Source organism: Hesperophylax consimilis, chromosome 20 (genome assembly GCF_061612785.1).
Source record: "Hesperophylax consimilis isolate HC1 chromosome 20, BYU_Hcon_1.0, whole genome shotgun sequence".
Classification (NCBI taxonomy): Eukaryota; Metazoa; Arthropoda; class Insecta; order Trichoptera; family Limnephilidae; genus Hesperophylax; species Hesperophylax consimilis.
Genome location: NC_142855.1, coordinates 7521975 through 7540351, shown reverse-complemented (window position 1 = coordinate 7540351; position 18377 = coordinate 7521975). Strand labels below are relative to the sequence as shown.

The following is an 18377-nucleotide window of genomic DNA, read 5'->3' as shown; positions in this document are numbered from 1 at the left end:
GTTGTCGAGTATCAAGCAGTTGTCGAGTATCAAGCACGTGCACGGTGCACTGGGGATCAATGCTGCTAGCTCCTTTTAACAGGCTCTAATAAAATATCTGTAGAATAGACACAGCATACGCACATTTCGTCATACATGATTTTACCGTACATATGCCTCAGGGATCTCATTTCTACAGTATTCAGTCTACTTTCAGCCTTCTTCTGCCAGTTCCATGCCTCACTTCCATATATTAGGGTAGGTACCAGCACTCCATTGTGGACTGCTAGCTTCGCTTCTTTGGACAGTTTTTTCTTAGCTCCAACCTCGTCCAATCATCCATTAATTACCCATTATAACCAAGAACCCGGCCACCCCTACTAAGTCACGAAGCGTAATCAGGAGAGATGGTAATAGATGCAAGTTCAATATTTCCCATATAACATTATGCCTTTTGCCGCCATTTTGGATTTAAATGGTCAAAAGGTATCCCTCAACCAGTCTCTTTCGATCCGGCCCGCCACGGAGTAGGTATTTTTTTAATGGATTTGATTTTTGCGAAAGTTTCGTTTCAATCTAAATACGCATACATTTCTTATAAACAATTCAAGCAACAAACAGTCGAATGAACACGTCATTTTGATTTGAAACGGTACCATCTCACAGTCATTTCATGCGATATCCGACTCTAGAGACTAATACTTTGAGTTCAATATCACAAAAGATTACGGAATCAGATAAAACCTTGTGATGAACAGTCCACCGATTGCTCTTGATTGGTTCATTTAGTAAAACCATATATAGGGACACAGATCAACTTTGTCCAATAACTTCTTACCTGGATCAACATACTACGGGAATAGATCAATATATATGAGATCAACATAAGTATGCCAATTTAGGTAGATCAACATAAATTATGCATCCGATTTCCATACAAATTTAGAAAATTTTATGAACAGTATATCAAATGGTTTTTCTGGCAAACTGGCAACATTGATAATTATTGTACCACTGTTGTCAATTCATTCAGATGTATTCCACAATAGCCAAGTTATATGGTGTTAAAGGTGGATCAACATAGTCTAACAACTTCTTACTGGATCAACATACTACGGGAAGAGAATATATATACATATTATATTTCACTTAATCAAGTTTCTTTTATTAATATATGTAGCTGGGAGCAGTTCCTTGATAATGTCTAATACTGATATTTGTTTGCCGGGTTTGAACCCGCGATCTCCGGATCGCTAGCTGGCAGCCTTTCCCCTCTACCATGGAGGCCGTCGAAATTTTACTTTTTGTTTTAAAATAATATATATTGTATTCGTTTTAATTATGCTCTTTTTGGAATAAATTCAGCATAGGTAAATGCAAGTTATTTATTTTCACCGTTTTTTTTAAAGTCTATGTATCCATAAATTGATGTATCTAATGTAGAATATTTTCATTTGAGAAATTTTAGGTTGACGAATATAATGCTTAAATTCAGTATTGGTAGATCAGAGTTAATATTTTATAAGAATAATTTTTAAATATATGTAGCTGTGAGCTGTTCCTTGAAAATGTCTAATACTGAGATTTGTTTGCCGGGGTTCGAACCCGCGATATCTATTGTATTTGTTTTAATTATGCTCTTTTAGGATAAATTCAGAATAGCTAGATGCAAGTTATTTATTTTAACCTTTTTTTTTAAGTGTATGTATCCATAAATTGATGCATCTATTGTAGAATATATTTAAACCTAGCTGTGAGTTGTTCCATCATCATTTCTAATATTGAGATTGGTTTGTTGATTTGTTTCCAAAAAATTTATTTGTAAATAAATTTTACAAAAATTTTAGATGTGGAAATTTGATAAAGTGTATGTAAATTTGATAAAAGTACATATACCTAGTTTTGTAAAAGAACGTATTAGTTACATTTTGTTAATATATATACATATTATATTTAACTTAATCAAGTTTCTTTTTATTAATATTTATATGTACCTATTAATAATTCACTTTCAGAATATTTTTGTTTGGATTGTAAATAAATAAAATCAATTCAAATTTTATAAATATTTACTTTTATTAGGCGTTCCCCATAGTTTGAGGATTGTCGATAATATTGACTACGCTGCCGGCTCGGCCGCTGCTGGCAAAATAGAATGGACGGTATTCATCCACCAGGTAACAAGGTATTAACAAGCGTATGGAAGCATCGGCGAACGGAGATCTCGCTGGGCGCTTCTTACGTATTGCAAGCACCGCGTCATGGCAACAATATTTATTTCAAATTACTTGCCTCGTGCAAATCAGGCCAAAATATGACGGTGCAAGGCGCTCGGTTTTAAAATTTATAAAGCACAAGAATCGAAATATTTCCAGCGTTTATATTCCTCTTAAATATGGAAGTACAGTACTTACATTTATTAATAACATTTGCTGCACACGATTGGTCCTAAAGGAGTTCAAATTTTTAATTCATTCGGCCTCACTATTGAGAAGAGCACGCTGGAAGGCATTATTCTACTCTCCGATAGACTGGATAGACACTTCATACCTACAGTGAATATTACAGTGGAACGATTCAAATTCTTTACCAGGAAGCAAAGAAATAACGGTCAACAAGCTGTTATTATTTGTCTATTTTGTCGTGACAAGCAAAGTGTTACAATAATAATGTCGAGTCAAATTCTGCAAATGCAGAATGCTACGGATATGGTTGGCGAGTGGAAACGTTTTAAGCAATCATTTCTTTTATATATGATGGCGAATAACTACAACGAGGAAAAGGAAATTCAAAAAGTTGCAAGATTCCTACACACAATACTATGTTGAAGACACACCTGACACCATGTTATATTGTGGTGAAATAAGAACACGATTAATAATTGTAATCTGTACTGTATTGGTTGACAATTGACATTACACGAGCCTACGCCGCGCGGGCTTGCGGAGCAAAAGACAATCTTAATGATATACCTAGTGTTACCATATCCAACAATACCTACTTTTTACTTGTATATATGATTATCAAAATTAAATTATAACTTCTTGTAACTGTAACTGACCGGACCTAAGTCCTCCATCACAACACAAGCAAGCATTTTCGGCTTTCTGTGGTGGTGGTAGGAGTTATTGTTGGGTTATTCGTAACCCGGGAATGTTTGTCTTTCTTTAAAAAAAAAAAAAAAAAAACTTGACCACGACTACGTGACCCCCCCCTGGCGCCAAAGCTGGATCCGCCCTTGAACCGAAAGTGTCTGATGATAGTATCTATAAAGCCATATTTTAAAATTTTGAAATAAAATCACAAACCAGTTTGTTCGTCCAGATTTTCCACATATTCTTTTGATGTTCCATCAAGGTACTGAACGTCATCATATGTAAGTGATTCATCACAAAAATCTGGAGAATCATTTTCAGTGTCATTGTTTGATAACTCGACGTTACCAAATGTTTTCCGTCGTTTTACAGATTCGTGTAAAAATGATAAATTTTTCATTAATGGCCATTCTTTGTGACCTGATGCTCCTGATCCAGATCGTTCAAATTTGCATCGTTATTTTGCAAATCGACTTCGCAAGGCAATCCAACGCAATCTACATTCAGAACTTAGAAACAATAATTATAACTGTTTGTACAACTGTATTCCATCCAGATTATTTTATATAAAATTGTATGTGACGTGTATTCAGCGCACTTAAACTATTTTTTTAAATTTTTTTTTTATTAAATATAAAAATAATATACAAAAATCAAAAAGTCCCAATAAACTACTTTAAAGTAGTTTGTCATTGGGTGCTTTTAACTTAAACAGATTATATCAAATGTATACATTCATATCATGAGAGGTGTAATACAATAAAAATAAAAACAAAAAACAATTAAAGCGTATGCAGTTAGAAATAGTTTGTATTAGAGTCTAGTACAAACTATTTCTTTCAGCTAGCCAATTTTTCAACAACAAATTTCTTTTTATATTTGTACATTTTTTCATTTCTGCAGGTAACATATTTAAACAATTTTGTATCATGTAGTCTAGCGTTCTTTTTCCATATTTGTTTACATGCTTTGGTACGATTAGTCCTTCATTTAATGTAAATCGAGTATTGTAAGTGTGTTCCAGTCTATTTATGTACATAGGGCTATTTATGTGCTGAAAAATTATTTTATACCACATAATTGCTCTTACCGAGAGGATTTTCAGATTTTGATAAAGGTGTGGAACATTATGCCTTTGTTCATATAAACTTTTATGAGCTAATAATTTCACAAGAGAATTTTGAACTGCTTGAACATGATTTATATTTGTTTTAGAGGAAAATCCCCAAGCTGTAATTCCATACCTTATGATAGATTCAGCTAGTGATAAATAAATTATTCGAAGTGTGCATATTGGAACATAAAATTTTAATTTTTATTAATCTACTAATAATAGATCTCAGTCGTTCACAGACTTTATTTATCTGTAAATCCCATTTGAAAAAACAATCAATAATAACACCTAAATAAACATATTTTTTAACCAGTTCAATATTTTCACATGTACACAACGCAGGGATACCAACATGTAGGCAATCTGAATTGTGTGTTTTAATTTCGGGTATAATAGTATTTACCTTGGCATTGGGTGATCTAATGTGTATCAATTTAGTTTTTTTGCATTTATGATTAGGCCAGAGTCGTGAGACCATTTTAAAAGTTCAATGTAATCTTTTTGTAAAAGTTCAATACATAATTGCAAATCACTGCAAGAAAACACCAATGCAGTATCATCCGCGTACACAAAGTGTTTTACATGTTTAAACATAAATTTAATAAAAGATACATAAATTATATATAAAATAGGACCTAATATGGAACCTTGAGGAACACCTGCTAAGATTTTTCTTTTTTTACTTAATGTGTTCAAAAGCTTTATTTGCATGCACCTGTTGTTCAAATAATTTTCAAATAGTTTTAGAAGTTTCCCTCTTATTCCTATGATTTCTAGTATTTTCAACAATTTTTTATGGTTAATAGTGTCAAATGCCTTGGAATAATCTATAAATAAGACTAATACATGATGTTTATTATTTAAATTATTATTTATCAAGCTGGCAAACTTTTGAAGTAGCACTTCAGTGCCCTTTTTTTTTGGAATCCATATTGGTTAGTATCAATAATAGAAAAATCTTCCAAATATTTTATTAATTTAATTTGAATGTATTTTTCAAGAATTTTTTCGAGTGATGGCAAAATACTGATTGGTCTATAATTACCCAAAATGGTGTGATCACCTACTTTATAAATTGAAAATTATACAAACATAAGTAAAAAAAAGTATCAATTGATTCACATTTAAAAAGATAAGGAGCTAGAGAGCTTTCGATAGTTAGATTATTACTACAAAACGCAAATTGTTTTAAATGTATAAAGATTGTATTCTCTGTTAAATTGTGACGAAGTCACTTTGAACATTTTTTTTTGTGTCAAATTAATTGATCAAACAGAATTCAAACATAATATATGTACTTACGTATCATCTTCCCTAACAAAATAACCTAAATTTTTATGTGCGCATACAAAACGATAAAAAATGTGTAAATCTCTGATGTTAGTAATAATATATAGAAGTATTAATATTTATCAAACATATTGTATTACACTCACTTGATGCTTTCAATTTGTTACCAATAAATAACCAGGAGTTTTCTACGACATTTCGGTCTTTATAATCTTTTTCTTTCTTGTCATATAAATGACGAAATTGCTCGACCCAAGAAATCAATTCTGCGTCATTTATATCAATTATTTTTATCACGTTTTTATCGTCTTCAGCAAATTTATATATAAAATTCGGTAAAATATCTAACTCTGCGTAAATATTTGTTCACAAAATTATTGTTCGATTGTCAAATACATAAATAAACCACTTTTGTCAAATAGTAGATACCATAGAGTATCGATCGAAAATACATAAATCTCGGTATATATCTCAGCTTTCTGTAATCCGTAAGCGCAAAAGATAAAGTTGGACCATCTTTACGGTTATGGAAAAAAATAAAAGATTATTGCCATCTATTATAAATGGATACACAGGTTTCCTATCTTCCAACTTCTACGGCCTAGGGCTTTACGGCTTATTCTTACCACTTATTCCTATTATAAACGGGCCTTTACTCTTATTTCAGCCTTGCATTATTTTCTGATCTCTACATTTCTCACACGACCATACATTTTTTTAGCACACATACTTTTTTTCTTGCAGATAGTTTCCATTATAATAGAAATAATTTATTGGGACGGTACTAAATCGTCATCAAATGGCAACACCTTAAACATAACCATAGATCGCATTCATGAAAGCATCTGTCACTGTAATTTGCAAGATTGATCACATTGAAATGTTACGTCTTTCATAAGTTATCGGTAAGTTCTAATGCCGATCTATTCCTCCCTCCCGAGTATTTTGTATGGTCAATTGAAGAACTTCACTATGTCTTACGCCACCTAATTTAACTTCGTCCACAACAATATTTTGTCAGAGGCCTTTATGTCACTTTAAATACAGATACGGAGGATGACAGCGTCAGATTCTGCCAACCTTTATTAATTATCTGAACTTTAAGTTCTAGTCAGTCAAAATTATTTAATTATTTCCAAATATTTACTATGCCTACACCAGATGACGTTACAATAAATTTAGACTCGTTATTGTCTGACAAAATCAAAATAAAATATGGCAAGTAAAAACACTCTTCATGTTTCAAGTAAATTCTTAATTCCAATGCTGTCCACGTGTGGCTAAGATGGAAATTCAAAGAATATGTACGAATTTAACGATAACGGGCCGCGTTTCTTGAATTTGATCGCATACTACATTCTGCGTCACGGGCGTGGCTGAGATAACAACATACGCTTACTCGCTTACACTATTTTCTATATGCGATACTGTATGGGATCTACTGCTATAAGGTCGTCCTTATTATACCAATGTGTTACTAATTTCACTATCTCACTTTCTCTAATATCGCTGAAAATGGTTTTTTTAAAACAATCGAAAAATATATATTTTTCCATAATAATAAAATTATGTAAGTGTTCTACGAATTAAATTTTATCTCTTTGTATGATGTTTGTCGGGTAGTAAAAACATCTTCTCATCACACACAAGGGCTTTAAACAGTGTTTTTCGAGTAGTAAAAACATCTTTTAATCACACACGAGTGCTTTTTAAAGTGTTTGTCGGGGAATAATAAAAACATGTTCTCGTTACGTAGGAGGGCATTTTGACGCTTTGTAACGCAATTTACTTAGAGGTTCCACATGATTTCTCCAGCGCGTCTATATGTTTATAATGAAACGTCTTTTTTTATTTTATTTATTTTTTATAATATTGATTACATTTTATGCTTTTGACTGTCCAACTAGGAAGGATTCTCGTTTTAGGACAGTCAAATTAACAGGTTTCAAGTTATCCTAGACGAATACAGGATTTAAGACTAGATAAAATAAGTATGTTAAAACGAAGATACATAAAAGATACATAAAAAAGATACATAGAGGCTTTCGAGATAAATAATTATCAAAATACATCTTTTAGTAACATTTCGGAATCAGTCCTGCCTAGATCCAACAACCATTTTGTCACTCTTGGACCGAAGGATGACAATTCACACAGTTTCAGCTGAGAGGGGATTTTATTATATATTTTAGGACCGAGATTGAGAATATTTTTTGATAAGCCGCTCTGTTGCTTGTTGGAACGGAAAGGTAATTTCTTCCCTTACTTCTGGTTTGATGTTAGTGTTCGGCTGTTTTCATTTTGTTTTTATTTTTATGAACATGGATTACATTTTTTTTATATAGTACTGTCGGACATCTAGTACATTAAATTCCTTGAAGAGAGCTTGGCTCCAATATCTGAAAGGTTTCTTCATAAAAACACGTACAATAGATTCCTGTGCCTTCAATAACGGGTTTAATGTTGTTCTTCCTATACCTCCCCACCCAATGCAACCGTAGGTTATGATTGAGTTACACAGCCCGTAGTATATGTTTTTAAAGTCTTTTTTTTTTAATTTCCCGTAATGAAATAAAAATGTGAATCAGGGTGCGCACTCTTTTAGCTACATTTTCAATCTGGTTCTTCCATTTGAGGTTATTATCAATTATAACGCCTAAATATTTAATAAATTTAACACACTCGAGGGCTTCACACTTACATGGAGCGTTATTATTTTCAAAGTTACAGTTAATTTTATGTATTGTGGTGGTGAGGTGTTTGGAGTTGCCCTGAAATAGTAGAACTGAATGTTAGGTATTTGGTTTTTGATACGTTTAATGTATGCAAATTGCTGTCCAGCCATTGTTTTACTCTGTTTATACCGGTGTTAGCAAGGTGGTGTGTTTCCTTCCAATCGTCTCCTTCAAACAATATAACAGTATCACCTGCGAACGTAATAATTTTCCCACCTATATGTTGATTACATAGTTTGTTAATATATATAATGAAGAGAAGAGGACCTATCGTACTTCCTTGTGGAACACCAACATTATTTTCTAATGAATTGCTAATATCCACATTAATTCTAGTTTGTTGGAATCGATTAGAAATATAACTCTGTATCCATTGAAATGCTTTTCCGGTTATTCCTATATTTCTCAGTCTTTGTAGGAGTATTTAATGAGATATTGTGTCGAAAGCCTTGGCCAGGTCCAGGAATAGGGCAATGGTTTTCTTGCCCCGGTCCACATTTTCTGCTATAGTTTCCGTGAGAAATGCGATGGCATCATCCGTTCCTTTACCCGATCGAAAGCCGTACTGGTTTGGGCTAAGCAATTTATGGTTCTCCACATATTCGCTTAGCCTTGTTTTAAAGATCTTTTCAATGACTTTGGATATTGCGCTTAACAGTGATATTGGCCTATAGTTTTCAACGAGAAATTTTGGTCCACTTTTGTGAATTGAGACAGTTATTGATTTTTCGAAGTGATCGAGAAATATTCCCGAAGCAAAGCTTAAGTTATAGATAAATGACAGCGGAGCGGCAATTTGAAATTGTATTTTTTATCATTTGTGTATTTAGACTATCTGGGCCCTTTGCATGTGTAGTTTTAAGAATGTTGATTATTTTTATGATCTCTTCTACAGTGGTTGGTTTAATTTCAAATGAAAAGGTTGGATTGTTTGTTTTGATTTCGACGCTAAAGAGTCTTCAGTTTTCTGAGTATCTTTTAAAATATTTTTTGCTAGTTTAGAGCCAACGGATGCAAAATATTGATTTGTATGACATGCAATAGTTTGAGGGTCTTTATAGTCAAATTTCCAATATTTAATTCATTCATGGATGTGCCATTATTACGTTGAGTTTTTGTTATGTCTCTGACAACATTTCACATATTTTTGCTGGAATTATCCTTATCAAGTAAGTATTTATAAAAACGCTCTTTACATTTACGAAAAACGTTTTTGCATATATTTCTGTATCGGTGATAGTTTTGCATTTTAGTTTCGTTCAGTGGGTCACTTTTAGTTTCGTTCAATGGGTCACTTTTAGTTTCGTTCAATGGGTCACTTTTCGCTATTTTATGACGATGGTTCCTTTTGTGTATAGATTTAACAAGGCCGTTACTAATCCATGGAGTGAGTTTTACTTTATTGTTTGAAATATGTTTTATTATTGTGTGTTTTGTTATGTATGTTTTGATTTCATCAATAAAATAGTTTAGCGCATAGTTAACTTCAGTTTGTTTATAAATATATTCCCAATTTTTTTTATTAAGTTCTTTTAATAATTCATCGTAATCGATTATTAATTTGTGTTTTATTTTCTGTTTTTTGGGTGCTGAATTTGGGATACTGATTGCAACGGTGTAGTGGTCAGTCATTTTAGTCTGCATTTGAACTTTTTATGTTTCTGGTATATATATAATCCAGACACGAGCTTGAATTACTTTGTACCCTAGTTGGAGAATTAATATTAAAAAATATTGAAAAAAAAAGTTATTGAATATTGTATTGAAAATAAATATTTTGACTGTCCTAAAACGGGAATTCCTCCTAGTTGGGCATTCATAGTATTTTTTATGTATATGTACATGTGTCATTGTATCATCACCTGTACTTAATAAATAAATAAATAAATAAAATAAATAAATAAAAGTTACTTTCCGCCATAGCACATAAATAGTCGTCACACTGTCTGTGCATTACTTCTCCGATTGTATTTATATTCATGTCCCCGATTAGCACGTAATGTGGATCATCCTTAGATTTTTTTGTCTCTACAATGAGGTTTTCTAGGAAAACTTGGATGTCACTAAACGATGGCGATCTATAGATAGCTAGGATACCTAAATAATCATTTATGTTAATTTTTAAACAATTTTATTGATTTATGTGTATTTCTTGAACTTCGGAATTGAATGTGTTGTCGATATAAACCACCACGCCGCTATTTTGGTTAATATGTGATGTAGTGTAGTATTCACTATAGCCTGAAATTTGTTTGGTGATATTGGATTCACTTAATCTGCATTCAGTGAATATTAGTACCTACATAAAACTTTACAACAGATTTTATTTCATCTAAAAATATAAGGAAATCATCCAAATTTTCCATAATTCTAATGTTCTGATGAACAATATTAATTTTATTTGATCCCCAATCGAATTGCTTAATTTTATCATTATTTTCAAAGATGATTTCAGAACTCGGCTTTATGATATTATCGATTTCATCATGTTTGCTTATTACCATTAGAACTAGACTTTAAGAGTATGTAGTTGTTTACTGGATGAAGTTTTAGCTGAGTAGAAGACAATAATAAAAAGGTTAGAATTTGGAACAAGTAAGGTAGATATTTAAAGGTGAGATTATCGGTTTTTACAATAATTCCGCTCATAGAAGAGAAAACTAATAAGATTACTTTATTTTTAGTTAATAAGTTGTTAATAGTATGGCTCATGCAAAAACATGCAAGGAAAGTAATGATTACATAATAACCTCCCTTTATCTTAAAGAATATTAAAAAAGCTTGATTTAGGATAATTCCAGGGAAAGTATGACAATAATGTTTAGTTAGTTTTTTTAATTAATACACTAGTATTGCTGTTATAAGAGAAAGCTACTAAATAGGGCAAGGATACATTATTTTTATAAAAATTATTTTGTATATTTTGAGTATGTAGATTGCAAACAGCAAATAAGTTAAAATAAATTAGATTATTGAATAAATGAATAGAATAAACAGCAAATAAGACACAATACATTAGATAATAGAATAAATGAATTATGTTATAATAAAAATGAATTTCTAATAAATTATAGCTTAAAATTAGTTGATGTTTACTGGGTGAAGTTTTAAGAGATAAGTATATGTAGGTTATAAGAATACATGAGTTATAATTCAGTATGTTCAGAGTAATTAAATTGTATGTATATGTTCGAAATCAATGTAATAGAATATAAGATCTTTTACTAATACCTCTTTTAAAATCCATAATAACAGAATGAAGTTGTAGTCAGATAAACAGGCGTTTTAATCGGTCAAGGTCCTTAGCATCGTTTACTATTATGATTCTGGAGTTTTCAGTCTTCTTTAGTAAGATTCGTCGTGAAACTGCCCACGCGTATTTGAAGTTATTTTTTTTCTGACAAATTGTTTCGTTTAACCTAATATGTATTTTCTTCTTTGTGTTAGATGGCCAGAAATATATATTCGTTCGGCATCTTGCGATAATCCTAAATCATATGTGTTTAATTTATTACTGCTGGGAGTTGTGGCTTTTATGTATGTTTTCATTTTGTTTAAAAAATTATCGCAATAATGGATCTGGGATTTTTTTCAGAGATTTTCGGCCCCATCCTGTAGATTTTTTTTGATTACCGACTGCATGTTTTCTGTGGCGTCCTCGAAATTGATGATTTTTGATATTTTATTGAGCACTTCCATATTGTTATTAGGGTTGGATTCAGGAATGCCCCTCAACTCGATACTGCTTATTTGATTCATGTATTCCAGTCTATCAATTCTGACGTCTTGTTGAGCGATTGTGTTTGATAAACTGTTATTCTGATTTTTTAAATCAATTAGCTCCGCGTTATATTTTTCTTGTAATGTCTAAATAACATTAACTCGATTTTTAAGCTCTTCCTGTTGGTCCGAGATAAATTGAAGCGACTTTATAAGTTCATTATTTCGCATTAATATTGATTCGTATTTTTGACCATAATTGTCAAGTTTCTTATCTACAAATGCTATCATTGAAGATTTAAAATTTTCCAGTTCCTTCATAAACAATTCCACCGTTAACACTGTGCTCTAGCTCCATCTGTGTTTAATCTTGTTTAGTTTTCACTGGTGACTGTCTGTGCGATAGAAGTTTTCGGTGTGTGTGCATATTGTTTTGATTGTTTGTCAATAGGTGGCAGTTCATTGTTGATTTCATCCAAATTATTTACAGCACTTTTTTTTGTTATTTTAAGAAGTTTTAAACATTTTTAACATTTACAATTTTGTAGATTTTGTTGGCTTTTACCACCTCTACGAGAGTTTTCCCCAATACCAGCACACTTTAAGTGGTATTCTTCATCGCAGACCGAACAAGATATGAGATCTGATGGAACCTCAATATTAATTTCACATGCAATGCATTTTGTATACATTTAGAGTTCAATTGAGCGCGAATTCACACAAAAGAACACTTTTCCTTGTTTAATCCAACACCTTTGTAGCACTTATATGAAGGATTCTTTGTATATTATTATATTTAGGTTACTTTGTCACAATTTATGATACAAGTCCTAGGCAAAAAACCTATTTTCAAGATCAACAATACACTTTTTGGGAAAAGAAGTACGTTCGACTTTGCGCAATCTGCGGTTTATAGTGATTGTTTTTAATTGTTTCACTACTGATTGGTTTATTAATTCTTTGATAATTTGAAGCAGGCACCGAAATACGTCAACACTAGACTAATGTGGGTGGTATATTCTTGCATACCTCATTGTTCTTACAGTATATTCCTACTGAAATAAAATATTCAAATCTCCTCAACTTAACGTTCTGTTTCTGGCAGTTTCAGTTATATTTTTGGGCTTGAACTAAATCCATAATCCTACCATAGTCTTACCATGGATCTACTGACCATCAAGAAGGAACCAGGGCCACAGGAAGAAGGCGGTCATGAAATGCAGTATGGGGATATGGATTTTGACTATTCATATGTAAAGAAGGAATGCTTACAGCATGCGGAGAGTACTCGGAAAACCTGTAAGTTGTAATTATAATGTCATAAACTGTTTTGTGTAAAATTTCGATGCTAGTGATCCAAGTCAGTTTTGAGTTTCCCATGTAGGCCATAATTTTTGTTCATAAAATCATATATTGCCGTACTGTGGTATTTACATTAAATAGTACATTTGCGGGAAACTGCCAAACTACTGAAAACTTCTAACGTACTTTTTTCTGGATGTTGTATTAGTCACATAAGGGTGCATTAAAACACATGTAAAATTGGTACAAACATTATTTCTAAAATTATATTTTAAAAACAAATGTTGTTGTAGTTATCTCTAGGAGATGGACGACTTTAATTGCACAATTTTAATAATTCACTTCGTCTGGACATTTTAGGTAGAATTAAAGTGGAGACTGTTAGCTTCAAGGTAGAACCAGCACCCCGAGAAGAAGATGGAAGGGATATTCCTTTTATGGAAATCGACATAGACCTGCCGGATGTTAAAAAGGAATGCCTAAAACGCTTTCAAAGAAAAAAACAGACAACAGGTAAATAATGATTCGTGATTTTTATTTTTTACATTTTTTGAATTAATGATGCTTTAATTTTATTACTATTTGCTATGGCTTTATTTGTATTATTTTTCAGACTCATTGACTGATCAAAAGACAAATCTTGTGGAAAAACAATTCTCTTGTTCCCATTGTAAGTACTCCTGCAAGTCAAAGTCAAAGTTAGTACTTCACTTGCGGATTCACAATGGAAAAAAACGTTGTTCATGTTCCGCCTGCATAAATTTAAATCCTCGGAATGGAATTTTGACGAAAAATGAAGAAAAACCTTTTTCATGTTCCGTTTGCACTTACTCATTTTCTCAAAAGGAAAATTTATCGACACACATGCTGACTCACAGTAAAGAAAAATCTTTTTCTTGTTCCGACTGCAAATATTCATGTTCTCGAAAGGGACATTTGACGATACATATGCTGACTCACAGTGGAGAAAAACCTTTTTATTGTTCCAACTGCATCTATTCTTGTTCTCAAAAGAGTAATTTGACGAGACACATGCTGACTCACAGTGGAGAAAAACCTTTTTCATGTTCCGTTTGCAATTATTCTTGTTCTCAAAAGCGTTATTTGACGATACACATGCTGACTCACAGTATAGGGAAACCTTTTTCATGTTCCAACTGCAACTATTCTTGTTCTCAAAAAAGTAGTTTGACGAAACACATGCTGACTCACAGTGGAGAAAAACCTTATTCTTGTTCTAACTGCAACTATTCTTTTTCTCAAAAGGGAAATTTGACGAGACACATGCTGACTCACAGTGGAGAAAAATCTTTTTCTTGTTCCGTTTGTGCTTATTCAAGTTCTCGAAAAGGAGATTTGACGAGACACATACTGATTCACAGTGGAGAGACACCTTTCTCTTGTTCTAATTGCAACTATTCTTGTTCTCAAAAGGGAGTTTTGACGAAACACATGCTGACTCACAGTGGAGATAAACCTTTTTCTTGTTCTAACTGACAATATTCTTGTTCCATCCTGGAGAATTCATTAATTACGCATTCCTAGAGAATGCCTAAATAACTATAACGTACTTTGTTAATTAAAATTGATAAAATTATCCGATCGTAGAATAATTTACGATTTAACCTGTTTGTATAAAATCATAAATTCATTGTTTGATACCCCTGATTGATTGTATGTTATTTCTTTTAATACTCCAAGCAGGTCATTTACAAGATAGCACCTAGCATATTATTGTTTCAATTCTACACCAATGTCCCAATAATACACTCATATGCAACGTATTCAACAGCTAGGATACAAATACTACGATGTTGATGATATACTTAACACATCAATTTCAATGCTTAAGCATACCTTATTGAAGTGTTTTTCATCAAGTGGGGGAGCATTTAAATAAAGGTATTGAATTTGACTAACACATTGACATTTGTCGGATGAAAGAAAAAAAAATATTTTTTAAAAAATGATTTTTTATATTTTGTATCTACATGCTGTGGGGATCAAATTCAATAACATTTTAACTTTATTTGTATTTTCTTGCTAGTGTTTTGAATAGTTGTTTCCTGTACTATTTACGTGCATAATTTCCTTTATATTTTTATGTAAAAGCCTCAATAGGCGTTAAATAAATAAATAAATGAAACTAGCAAACAATGGTCATGAATTTAGTGAACTTTTCTCAATTTACTCTGCTCTGTTTTCAATACAAATGATGTGTCAAATCAACATGTAAATAGTGATTCTCAAGAAAGTACCTACTCGCTCAGTCATGTCTTAAATTCAAGGACTGAAATATTCAAAACTATGAAATCACTTAACTCAAACAAAGGTCCAGGAAGAGATGCCATTCCACCATTATTTATATCAAACTCTGCTAAATCTCTTGTTTTTCCTCTTCATGTTATGTTTAGTAAATCTCTTAAAGAATGTGTTTTTCCTGATCTTTGGAAAATAGCACGAATCAATCCTCTCTTCAAATCTGGGAATAAAAGCGACATCTATTAAATTATCGCCCAGGAAGTATTCTCTCATGTTTTGGGAAAATTTTCGAAAGCATTTTTACACATTTTTAACATATTTTAGGTTTTGTTCAGAATGGATTCGTATTCAAAAGATCCACTACCATAAATTTAATCGAATATGTAGATTTTTTGAAGTTCCAATTTTGACATTAGAACACAATTAGGTGAAGTCTGTACTGATTTACGGAAGGCATTCGATAAAGTCAGTCATCCTCTTCTGATCCAAAACCTAAAAATAACAGGTTTCCACGGCAACCCCCTGAAATGGATTATATCTTTTATCTGTCACAGAAGTCAATATATTTATTTATTTATTGTTTGAAACATTTACAGAGTGTTAACAATTATTACATTTATATTATTTGGGTGAAATGTGCACAGATATTAACCCCCCAATTAAAAATGTTCACAACAAGGTTTAGTTGATATTAGGCGGAGATGCTAGTAGTGAAAGAAAAAAATACAAATATAATAATAATTAAAAATAAATATAAAACATGAATATTAAGTTTGAAATATAAAATATAGTAAATGTACAGAGAAAGGATAAGGAAGAAAAGTAAAGAAAATAATAAAGCAATTATATCTCTTAACTGTTCTCCATAACATATCATAGTAGAAGATGGTTGATTTGTTATTTAAAATATGCGAGACTGTTTGCGAATATATATATATATATAAGGTCGCATTCAACTGTATTGTACAGACGACACATTCTAGATAGATGGATTGAGATATGCAATATTGTTATTAAATATATCAATATGGAATATATTTTGGCTCCTTAAATTATGTCTATTAGGGACTTCAATATGAATATTGCTCAGACAATTAGTGGTAAGAAGTTTATCATGAATAATTTTATATAAACATATTAAGTCCGCAAATTGTTTTCTTTTTTCCAATGTCGTAAATTTGAAGTTTAGTAGGCGTTTTTAATAAGATTTGAGTGAGGCATTTAATCCAAGTTTATATGATAACAGTCTTAGGAATTTTTTTTGCACAGATTCAATACTTTTAGAATATTTTATATAATGTGGGTTCCAGATAACACTCCCATATTCCAATTTGCTTCTGACCAACGAGTTGTATAATGTTATAATGGATTGGGGGTATTTAAATGGTTTCGATATTCTATGAATGAATCCAATCATTTTCATTGATTTACTTATAATATCATTTATGTGTGCATCAAACATAAACTTTGAATCAAGAGTGATTCCTAGATCTCTTATAGTGGTGACTGCATTTAATCGTACATTATTAATGGAATATGCAAAATCCTTTCGTTTTTTGTTACGAGTAAAAGTAATAATGTAACATTTTTCAATATTTAAAAACATATCGTTTTGAATGCACCAGCTATTTAGTGTGTAAAGGTCTTCTTGAAGCTTAACATGATCAGAATCAGTGGAAATTTTGCGGTAAATCTTGAGATCATCGGCAAATAGAACAAAATCACAGCGTAACATGGGGCCAAGGTCGTTAATAAAGATTAAGAAAAGCAGTGGGCCAAGATTGGACCCCTGGGGTACGCCTGATGTTACAATTATTGGAGGTGATTCGTACCCATTAATAATTACTAATTGTGTTCTATTTTCTAAGTAAGACAAGCCATCTAAAAAGATCACCGTGAATACCTATTCAATCAAGCTTCTGTAGTAGAATAGAATGGTTAACTTTATCAAATGCCTTTTGAAAATCTGTATAAATGGCATCTACTTGAGTTCTTTCATTGAAAGCATTACAAACATAATCACAAAAGTCAAGAAGATTTGAATTTGTAGATCTGTTGGGAACAAACCCATGTTAATTTATGCATAATTGAAGTGTGAAAATACAGAAATATATATTATAGATTCAAAGACTTTCGCAAAACAAGATAAAATGCTTATTGGTCGGTAATTTTTCACAAAAGATTTATCACCACATTTATGTATTGGAACAATATGTGCATTTTTCCACAAGTCTGGGAAAGTTCCTGAAGATTTTTTTTTTATTTTTTTTTTTTAAAAGACAAACATTCCCGGGTTACGAATAACCTGACATTATTTGAAAATCTCCTACTACCACAACAGAAAGCTGAAAATGTTGCTTGTGTTGTGATGGAGGACTTAGCCGGCCGAGGAATCGAGCATGCTACGCCTGAGTGGGACCCAAGCGCGATTTCAACTCGGCCACCGACCGGTCATAATGATTCATTATATAAAGAAGTGGGTTAATCAACGCGCTAGAACAACATCTTACAAACAAGGGAGGTATTTTATCAGGTCCTGGGCCTTTGGATGTATCGATTTTTTCTAAACAAGATTTAATGGTTTCCTTGCTAACATTGATTTTTCCAAGATTAAATTGGTTGTTTTGTGAAACTTTTGGCATGGCAGTATATAACAAGGGATTAGATTGAGTATAAACGGATGCGAAATAATTAGAGAAAAGATTGGCAATGTGTTGTCCATTATCTGCAGATATAGAATCCAGGTGCATTAATTTAGGAATGCAATTGGTAGTACGTAACGATTTTGAGTATGCCCAGAAAGCTTTTACATTTACTTATTAATATAACTATTAATTAGTAAATGTAAAAGCTTTAAATATTAAATCAAAACTATTATAC

The 18377-nt window shown here is 31.8% G+C and overlaps 1 long non-coding RNA gene across 1 annotated transcript; it reads left to right on the top strand.

The window, feature by feature from the left end:
• Window positions 1-6351: 6351 nt before the first annotated feature.
• On the top strand, window positions 6352-14169 carry LOC149414003 (uncharacterized). The gene is made up of 4 exons (XR_016303998.1): window positions 6352-6383; window positions 13039-13232; window positions 13596-13748; window positions 13849-14169. It is a non-coding gene; the product is annotated as an uncharacterized LOC149414003 (long non-coding RNA).
• The last annotated feature ends 4208 nt before the right edge of the window (window positions 14170-18377 follow it).